We start from the raw sequence: 10362 nt of genomic DNA on the forward strand, positions 1-10362 counted from the left end.
CAGCAACAATACAACCGCCGTAACGAGCGAGGATGTTCCGCTCGCGTACGGGGGTGGAAAACACAAAGGGCAGAACGCACGCAAAAATGTGGGGGAAGTAGGTTCCGCTCACCTCGCGTGGTTCCTCGCTCACGGCCCGCGGCGGTCAAGTCACACACGGTGGCCGGGCGATAAGGGCAGCGGTCTCCGTGGCAGATCTCTGATCCGTGCGTGTGCACGGCTCCCGCCAGAAGACGAGCGAGCCTCGGGAGAATCGCGTCTCCTCCCGGGCTGTGGAGAGGAGGTCTCTCCGTTGTAAGAGGGGAAAGAGGGAAAGCCTCCGCGGCGGGGAGCGAAAGGAAGCGGGGGTGGCGAGAGTGCCCTCCCTCGCAAAACCTCCCGAACGGCGCGCGCATAGCATCGCGTGATAATTACGCGCGGCCGTTACAATGGGGCAGGGGATTCATGTGTATCCCCACAAGCTACAAGCTTGATTTGAAGTATCTTCTGCAATTGCCGACACAGAACAACTCATGGTAACAGGTTAATGAAAGCTTGGGGCTTGTGTTCCAGGGACTCTGCTACGCTTTCTTCAGTTGAGAACAATCTGCACAATACCAGTGCTTCTGCTTTGGTGCCCGCTTCATTCCAATGCAAGAGTAGTGGAACCGTTTGTATGGGCAGTGTTCCCCATCGCATGCCACCATTCTTCTAGTTTCTGGGCCTCGACAGTAACAGTACACAGATCTTTGAGCACTAGTGCCAGCCTTTGGTGTATCTTTTCGGATGAAGTATTGTGAGGACATTTCAGGTAGCACAACATATGTGAAAAATCGTGTTGCCAATTCCAGAATTCCTTGAAAGAATGCACCATCTTCCCTTATTCTTTGAATATCTACAGAGGTTGGCGTCCAAACGACAAAGTCACAGTATTTCACCGCACACATCGCCAGCTGTGTTTGGACTTCGTAGAAATACTCATGCGCCCTCTTTAAGCGAGGTCCTTCTGGACTAGCCTCCAGACAGAAATCTTTGTTGCTCAATGCTGCTTCTAGTCCTTGTACTGCAAGTGAATAAGGGCATTTTACTTCAACAATGCCTTCTCCGCAGCATAGACAGCTGACAATAGCATCTGGGGATGCTGCAAGATAGGGATATTTGGCACTTAAACAAACATCGGCTCTTCTCAGTGTCACATCGTTGTGGCGTTGCACTACATTTTCTTGGCACGTGGAAAGGGCTCCACTTTCATGCTTGAGTCCCCACTCTGTGGCTTGAGATGAAAACTTGTTTTTCTGTGGGTAGCAGATTCTTCTCAACAAGCTTACTGACGGGTGGTCCACGTTTGCCCTGCACACACTCTTCATAACTGAAGCTGTTACTCGTCCAGCTCTAAATGTAAACCACTTTGCACATTTTGACTGTTCTATTGTCACGGCTTCGACATGCTCCACCATATCTTGTGTTATGACCATTTCTTTCAAGAACTCTTCGGCTCTGCTCACCAGAGCAGGCAAATCCTCAGAGGCGGCCTCTTCACACATTAGGGTCCGGAGAAGTAAAGGCTCTTTGCTCGTGGTGGGTGAAAAAGTGAGCTATATTTTTCATGCAGAGTAAACAAAGCTGGCGTCACTCCTGCATCTGCTATTGCTGAAAAGCACTGCTCTAGCTCTGCGTCTGTCGCAGCTGGGATTGGCCGCAGCCTATGTGATGAAGGGGCTACATCTCCAGTAATATTACTGCTTATAATGTTGTCCATCTTTTTCTTCTTTGCTTTTGCCGAAGAAAAGTCGATCTCCCTTAGCCTTCGGAATTCAACATTCCGGCTATGAGCTGGCAGCCATGTATTTTTCTTTTCGGTGCAAGTAGCGGAGTCCCTCAGCCTTACAGCTATCTCTACGGTAAAAAGTGTAGCAGCAACATGCGAGCATGCTTCGCCTACACCAGCCATGCACGTGCAATGCGCTGTCTCGACAGTTCCATCTGCTTTGGCAAGAATCCACACTTTTAGGGGTACTTCCCGCAGGCTCTGAGAGTGGTTGACCTGAAATGTCAAACGAAAGGATTTCACCAAATACAGTTCTTGAAATGTGAAATGTCAAATAAACTGATTTCTGCCAATAGCGTTTTTGAAATGTGAAATGTCGAATAAAATGAGCTGAGAAAGTACTCTTTTTCAAACGACCACTTTGCTGAGCCCCAGCAACAGTTTGTTGCGCGGTTCTACGCCAATTTATCCACAAAATGTGGCGGAAGCAACATGGTTTCACTTGCGCTTTAGAAGGTTCAGAAAATCTCGCTCTAAAGCAAGCAGTTGTGAAAGTAATTTTTCCAACAGTTGTGAAAGTAATGATGCTTTGCTGGTCATATGTTAACAATTTATGCACCATTTTCTAACCACTTGCTCTCAAGTTGCCGCTGTACGCGTGCATAAGCAAGAAAATAGTTTCGCTCAACAACAACAACAACAAAAGAAACGAATCAAAGACTGCCTACAGGAACACAAGGCGTAAATGTGGAGAGAGAAAAAATGCGGAGCTTAACGATTGACCATTACGTGCGAAAGAGCGCTGTCAACTAACCTCGCTCAAAAAGATGACACGCTCTGATGCCAGCTGCTTTGCTGCGATGCTCTTGACCCATCCACTCGTAAAATAATTATGGCCTTGTAAGGATTTGTACGCCTTCATCTGTTGCAAAGTAACGTGTCTTGTTGAAAGCACCAAGTAATTGACGATGTCAGCGTGCGTCACGGTGGGCAGCAAGTCGACGTTCGGCGTGGCGTCCTTGCCGATGCACAGTTCATAAGGGTCGATGCCGCCACACATTTCGATCTTCGCTCTGTAACGTTCCCGGCTCGGTCCTACGAGCTCTTCAGAGTATGATGGACAAAGAACGTGCAAATTTTCTTTCGCCATGCCGCAAAAATAAACGGAACGATATCAAGCTCAGGCGTGGCGGTAGGCGGTGAGCGCGCAGCCAGACGCGGTCATTCTTAAAGATGGCGCACGCGCGATTTGCAAGCCGGAACTGACGTCACGTGCAACCCATGTATTAGAACGCGCTGCTTATTTATTTATTTATTTATTTCATTACCTTCAGGGCCAGAGGGCATTACAGAGGGGAGTGGGTTACACACCAAAGTGAAACGAAAAATGCAGCTGTAAATACACATCAAAATTAGACATAAATGAAGCTCACAGAAAAACGAACAAATAGGTTACTCAAAACATTTAACAAATTAACAGCGCATATCGCGGAATAAAAACAATCACAAAAACAACAGCGTACAAGAAAAACAAAAATGACAAAAAATGACAAGAGAAATCACGTTCAAAAGGCAGTAACATGCGCGCATATAGAACAAATGGAATAACCGTAAAAAAACAAATAAAAAAAAAGATGAAAGCGTTAAGGATTCCCGAGTTTATGACAGCAGCAGGTTGGTTAAAGCAGATTTAATCTCAGAATTATCAGAAATTTCGACGATAGATCCGGGAAGGTGATTCCAGCTTACTGACGTACTTGAGATGAATGAATTGTGATGACGGTCGGTTTGGCATGGAGGAATACCAACCTTATGACGATGGTCAATGCGATGTGAAATGTAACAGGGTGGTAATATCATTTTATTCTTAAGAATGGGATTGTCATAATAAATCTTATGGAACAGGCAAAGACGGTATATTTTCCTACGTTGTGGGAGCAGGGGTAGTGACAAGCTTGTTTTCATAGTCGTGACGCTGGAGTTGCGATGATAATTTGAAAGAATGAAACGAGCCGCCCGGTTCTGGACGGATTCCAGCTGATAGATGAGCGTCTCTTGACTGGGGTCCCAAACAGATGCAGCATATTCCAGTTTAGTACGAACTAACGATTTATAAAGGAGTAATTTAACAGAACTAGAAGCAAGATAAAAATTGCGGCGTAAGTAGCCCAGCATGCGATTAGCGTTGTTGGTTATATAATCTACATGCGTGTTCCAAGAGAGATTAGAAGAAATAAATACTCCTAGATATTTGTAACAAGACACAGATTCGATGCTACTATTATTCAGATGATACGAGGGTAGTGAATTATTACAACGAGAAACACGCATGTGCTTGCATTTCTTAGGGTTTAGTTCCATGTTCCAGGGGTTAGCCCAGTCAAGAACATGATCAATATCGGACTGAAGAAGAGTTACATCAGCGTCACTGTTAATTTCGCGGTATATGACGCAGTCATCTGCAAAAAGGTTAATTGATGAACATAAGCTAATAGGCTAGTCGTTGATATATATTAGGAAAAGCAAAGGCCCCAACACAGAGCCTTGTGGTACGTCTGATTCGACTGGCGAAGCGAAGGAGCAGGTGTTATTTACTGCGACAAATTTGGAACGATCAGTAAGAAAAGAATGCAACCATGCAAGAATGTTAGCATCAAGATGTAGTTTGCTTAGTTTGAAAAAAAGCACTTGATGCTTATACATTCTTGTCAGGCCTGCGTCCCGTCGTGTCCGCGTACGCTTAAGCATCATCCTGGATTTCAATGCCGCCACCGTCACAGCTGTTTAAGCCGAGCAATGGAGCCTGATAAAGGAGAGGTAGGAAGCGTCTTGCGGAAAGCGATCGCTTTGCGAGTGATACGCCATAGCAGAAGACTGCTCGCCGCTGCCGACAACGCCATGATTATGCGGCCGCTCCCGAAAGCGACAAGGCCGCCACGGTTCGCGGCTGCCTACCTAAGCCCGCACTATTGCAGGCGATCGCTTCGACGCAACAAGAAGAGTGTGGTGTGGTGTGTTTAACACTAGACCCATTTCAAGATTCTGACTAGTACCATCTACAACCAATGTGTTATGCCCGTAAACATTTCATGCTTACTCTACTCTCGGTTACGGGAGAGGCAGATTTTTTTAAATCGTTCGCAGCGCAGTAAGCGCAGCGTACGCAAGCTTAGTGCGTTCTGTGCGGTAAACTTGTCTACTGGACAGGGTATTTTTAAAGCCGCTGCAGAAAGCAGAAAAGTAGTGTGCACGTCTTTATGCGCAGAGAAAAAGATGATTAAAGAGCATGTAACATATCATTGCAAAGAAATGCTTGCAATCCATGCGTATTTTTGTCTGTAAATAATGCTGGGGCACCTGTCATCATCATCATCATTCGTTTTCGCCTTACTGTAGCTTGTTACGCAAGAGACGGTATGCTAAAACGTCTTCTAGCGTGCGCAGCGCTAACCGGGAAGTCTGGCGTCCAGTAACACGGTAAACGGGAACGTAAACACGGTAACGATATGCTATAACTCTCTATTCTCACCCACCGACCTTACTTTCCGTGGCCCTCTGGTACGCTTGCCTTCTCTTTTGCCTTTGAATTGCATGCTCAGCCCAAGCCCATTTCTTCCTCTTGATTTCGACTGAGACGTCAGTAACGCGCGTTTGTTTCCTCACCAACTCTGCCCGCTTCCGGTCTCTTAACGTCGCACGTATCATTTTTCTTTCCATACATTGCTGCGTTGTCCACTACGTGGGGTGCTAATTTACTATCGTATTATTCTTTTGTTGTGAGTGGCAGGCAGTACTAGAGGGCAGTGCTGCCAACCTCCAGGAGCCGCTTACCCTACAATTTGCAACCAAAAATTCCCTAGATTTCCCTTTGATACGAAATAGTGTTCAGTTGTGAAAAAAAAAAACGGATATTTATGCGTAGTTCAGTACCAAGTTTTATCATGCAGCTTCCCCATTACCAGACGTTATCAAAACAAACATGCAGATATGCTTACGATATAAGAATTTCACGTCGTGCAGCGAGCTCCAAATACAACGTGAAGAAGGGGCGCGCGTGTTGAGGGAAGGCACTGGCGCGCCAGATCACAGCAGCGGGTGCCACTGGCCACATCAGAGACCATACATGTCCGACTACGTCCGAGTAAAGGCTGGCTCACATGCATGCAAGCAACTGAAAATTGAGCAGCGCAGCGCTCAATTTTCAGAGCAGCGCAGAGCAGCTTGTTGGAACAACGCCGCTTAGCCTGCTACAGCCGCCGCGATGGCTCTCAACAGCCTTTGCGCCGCAGCAACACAGCGTATTCACTTGCATGTGAAACAGGCTTTACTCGAGCGCGCGGCGGTGTTGTGCGGGCCTCCGTCACTTGTAGAGAAAAAGCAACGAGAAGCTTGTACTGTCTTCCCAGAGAGAAAAAAAAGAACTCTCCGAACAAATGAAATTTCCCTAGATTATACAGAAAATCATTTTTCCCCTAACATTGTCCAAATTCTGTAGATCCAGGGAATGTCCCTAGGGTTGGCAGCACTGCCTGAGGGGCACTTGTAGCAATTGCTTTTCATTTCAAGTGGACGCTTCACGACCGTGTCAATCCTTGCAACTTGTGTGCTTTAGGACGGCATACATTCTTGTGCACTGCTATTTCTTTTTTAAGGCGGAAGCCTTTAAGTGTCTCATCGTTGTAAGCAGCAGTTGTCGACAAAAATGTCACGCTTTTCAATTGGTCGAAATGGTCGTGACGTCACAGTGCGCGAATTTCAAACGGGGCCAATTGTACTTTGGCTAGTAAGCATGCAACCAATTGAAGGGATCGTATAGTGATGCTCCAAGTAAGTGGGACTGAGCTTAGTTAATTGCTTAATTACTCAATTAGCCTAATTAACTTTTCTAGTCAGGCCATAGAAATAAATAAAACCGAATAGGCAATTGGTCGAGCTTCGGAATCGAACCCCGGTCTTCGGCGTGCGAGACGAGCATGCTATCCACTCCGCCATGCCAGCTCTTTTTTTTTTTCTTTATTGCATGGAAGAACTTCCGTAAAAAGGGGAAAATTTTCAAGGAAACTGGTTCGCGTCCCTAAACACTGCCCTAGCCCTAACTCAACACTGCATCCCCATCAAAACATCAAAATTCAGGTAGGCACACACATGCATCTAGGCACGGCAGCCAGCTTGGAGGTTCTTCGCGTGCAGCATATACACTCCTCACCAAGCACACTGTTCACGAAACACAGATTTGGACGATCTTGGTGGCTCGGCATGTCTGTCCATCATACGGCTTTTCCAAAGACTGAATAGTCCCATCAACACAAACAGGTCATAAGGCACAACAGAGTTTTTGCCAACAGGCAGAAATCTAATAGTGTATGGTGTAATTTCAATGTCCTTCTTAAGAGTTCGTTGTAGTACGTCCCAAAAGAACATGGTATCACGGCACAGGATGAAGCAATGATCAATTGTCTCAGGCACGTTACACAGACGGCAATTCACATTCCAGGGTACAAACATCCCCCTGTTATTAAGAAATGTCTTGACAGGCAGCGTCGCTGTGTGTAGTTTGAAAAAGAACGTTTTAGCGGCTGCCTGAATGCACATTCGCCTAACACGCTTTAGAACACTGATGTCCAAAGACCCCGTCGTTTGGAATGAACGCGCCTTTGTTCATTCCAAACCATCGAGCTGGCTTGGAATGAACAAAGGCGCGTCTAGTGAATAAGGTGTCTTCGCTCACTCTCATCCTCCTCCTTTCCCTTCCGGCGAGGTTTAGGTGTCCACCGAGGTATGAGAGACAGGTACATTTCCTTTCCTCAAAAACCAATTTACCGACGAGCAAGTAGTAGAACCGAATAGGCGATGGCGTTCTATGGACTCCCTGGCAGCGTTGCAATCTTAGAGGCGAAGCTTAACATCATAACCAAACATCAGTGACCACACTTAAGGTCAAAATAGTGCCCCCCTGAATTTTCACGGGTCTCCACCGAGATATGTAAGACAGTTACTGCGTCATTTCCTTTCCTCAAATACAATTTTCATTTTCTTCATTACGGGCCCTCTTTGTCTTTTTTCACTCCCACTTCCTCCCTTCCTCTACGGTGTGCTTCAGGTGTCCACCGAGATGACAGAGAATTACTGCGCAATTTCCCTTCCTCAAAAAGCGTTGCGTTCAAAGGGCAACGTATCGCGTCGAACGGGTGGTGGCGTTCCGTGGACTCCTTGGCAGCGCTACAACACGCCGTCGCGTTCCAGTCCTATAGGCGAGACTTAAGCGTTAATAATTTGCAGTTAATTAGTATTGAGGCATTAATCAATAATTAACCATTAATCAGTGGTTTGTCATCACTTAGTAATTAGTACTCAATTATATGTGACGCCACCAGTGCCACAGAAGCACTGAAAGTGGTGCGGAAAACGCTTTCGCCTCTACGCACTTTAGACAGTCAAAGTGCCCCCTGAATTTTTGCTCCTCTTTACCGTTGCTACGCAGCTCGTGAACCCGCACAACACAGGTCATTGGTATGCCGTATGCCACACCCCACCTTTGCTGCACAGGTGTGGCATACGAGATACCACTGACGTGCGGAGAAGCCTACGTGGGCCAACACGGCAGTGCATTATTGACCGTGCTGCTGAGTATGCACGATCGCTAAAAGAACTAGGAGGTGCACATACTTCACAGCAATGTGCCGAATGGTTCGTATGTAACCGTGCGGCACAACTTGCGCTTGGGCAAAAGAGATGCAAGCACTGCAAGAAATGTGAACCACGACTTCTGGAGGTAATGATTCTGAGCAGGAGTAGAGATACGAAGGCAGGGGAGGTTTTGGAGTCTTTCGACATAAAAAAGACAGGAATAGATAGTGTGAGCGATACTTTTCAAGACCGAGATGCAATATCTTGAACGGTTTTGTTGATGGGCTGTGTTATTGTTTTTTGCGCATGCTTTATTTTGCTATATATTTGCTGGATTGGCACGGAATGAAGTCAGATGAAGTTAGTGCATGTCCTGCGTCGGTATTTCTTGTGTTTGTTTCCATTTCGCGCTATTGTTTTTTCGGTCTCAAAAAAGTCTTCGTTCATTTGTGATATTTAAACCAATCCTTATTCTTGCGACCAGTGTACACTTAACATCGCCTAACACTTATGATTTCTCCATGATTCTATTGTATCTTGAGTTGTGCCTTTGCACAACTCAACTTTGCACAACTGCCTGCTCAGTGATTGATGTTTCTAATAATGGCGTCTTGTACAGCATCCTTCTGATTGTTTTGTAACTGCACAGTTTTGCTGCCTCCTTATTCTTTCTTGTTCTTGGCGCGACCGGCCACTTGTATATATCCTGATGCAATATTCCGGAGACGAGGCCTCGTCAGGCGTGCATTAAACGCCTTTTGCCTCGTCTACCTTGGCAGTGCTTTATGCCAATGTGTGTTATTCGGTCTTGTATTGTAACCAGTTCTGTCAAAATAAAATGATCAAAAAAAAAACAAAGTTAGCCGCCCATTTACAAGAGGTATTGAGAGGCTTGGATTGAGAACAGTTGGGATAAGAATGTCTGAATACTTTAGTATTCTACGCTTCGCTGATGACATTTCCTTGCTAAGTCACTCAGGGGATGAATTGCAAAGTATGATCAATGACTTAGACCGGCAGAGCAGAATGGTGGTTCTGAAAATTAGTGCGCCAAAAACCAAAGTAATGCTGAACAGTATCGCAAGAAAGCGACAGCTTACAATTAGTATTCAGCCTCTGGAAGTGGTAAGGCAGTACGTTTACTTGGGGCAGGTAGTGACCGCGGATCCTGATCACGAGAAGGAAATAAATATAAAAATGGGGTGGAGCGTATTTGGTCGCTTCTCTCAGTTCGTGAATACCCCGTAGGAGAAAATTCAATAATGGATGTATCTTACCGGTACTAACCTACGGGGCGGTGGCGTGGAAGCTAACGAAAAGGGTTCAGCTTAAATTGTGCAAACTGAGCGAGCTATGAAAATAAAATGCGTAACGTTATGAGACTGAAAGAGGGCAGAATGGGTCAGGGAACAAACGCGGGCCAGTGACAACCCAGTAGAAATCAAAAAAGAGAAGTGGACTTAACCAGGCCATGTAATGCGAAGGCAGGATTACCGAAGGTCTTTACCGGTAACGGACTGTGTACCAAGCGAAGGCAGACGTAGCACGGTACGGCAGACAGTTAGATAGATGGGTGGAAGAGATCAATAAGTTTCCAGGAAAAAGCTGTGCGCAGTTGGCACACGACTATTTAAATTGAAGATGCATCGGAGATGCCTTTCTTCTACAGTGGACGCAGTCTCATGATGATGATTATAAATTCTGCGCGACGCGGTGACACTCGTGTGTTGTTGGCTCCATTTATGATTTCTCCTCTTTTCTGTTCCTTTGGTTACTTAAGAACGCATCCTTTTGACACTTTTTTAATGATACTTAAAGGTACCCTGAAGAGGAATATAAACTCGTCTTTCACCGCGGGAACTCGATCTACAGATTCCGAGCATTCTTAGAAACTTCGAATTATTGCCCTGAGCGGCCGATTTCTATAATTTAAATTGGATTAACGTCCGACTGCTGCCTTTATATATTGATTTCCCGCAGACGTTGGG

General features: G+C 45.9%; 1 pseudogene; it reads right to left on the reverse strand.

The window, feature by feature from the left end:
• Nucleotides 1-560: 560 nt before the first annotated feature.
• On the reverse strand, nt 561-2897 carry LOC149334103 (uncharacterized; annotated as a pseudogene).
• Nucleotides 2898-10362: the final 7465 nt, after the last annotated feature.

The sequence above is a fragment of the Amblyomma mixtum genome, chromosome 8, assembly GCF_055824585.1.
Source record: "Amblyomma mixtum isolate Tamu chromosome 8, ASM5582458v1, whole genome shotgun sequence".
Taxonomy (NCBI): Eukaryota; Metazoa; Arthropoda; class Arachnida; order Ixodida; family Ixodidae; genus Amblyomma; species Amblyomma mixtum.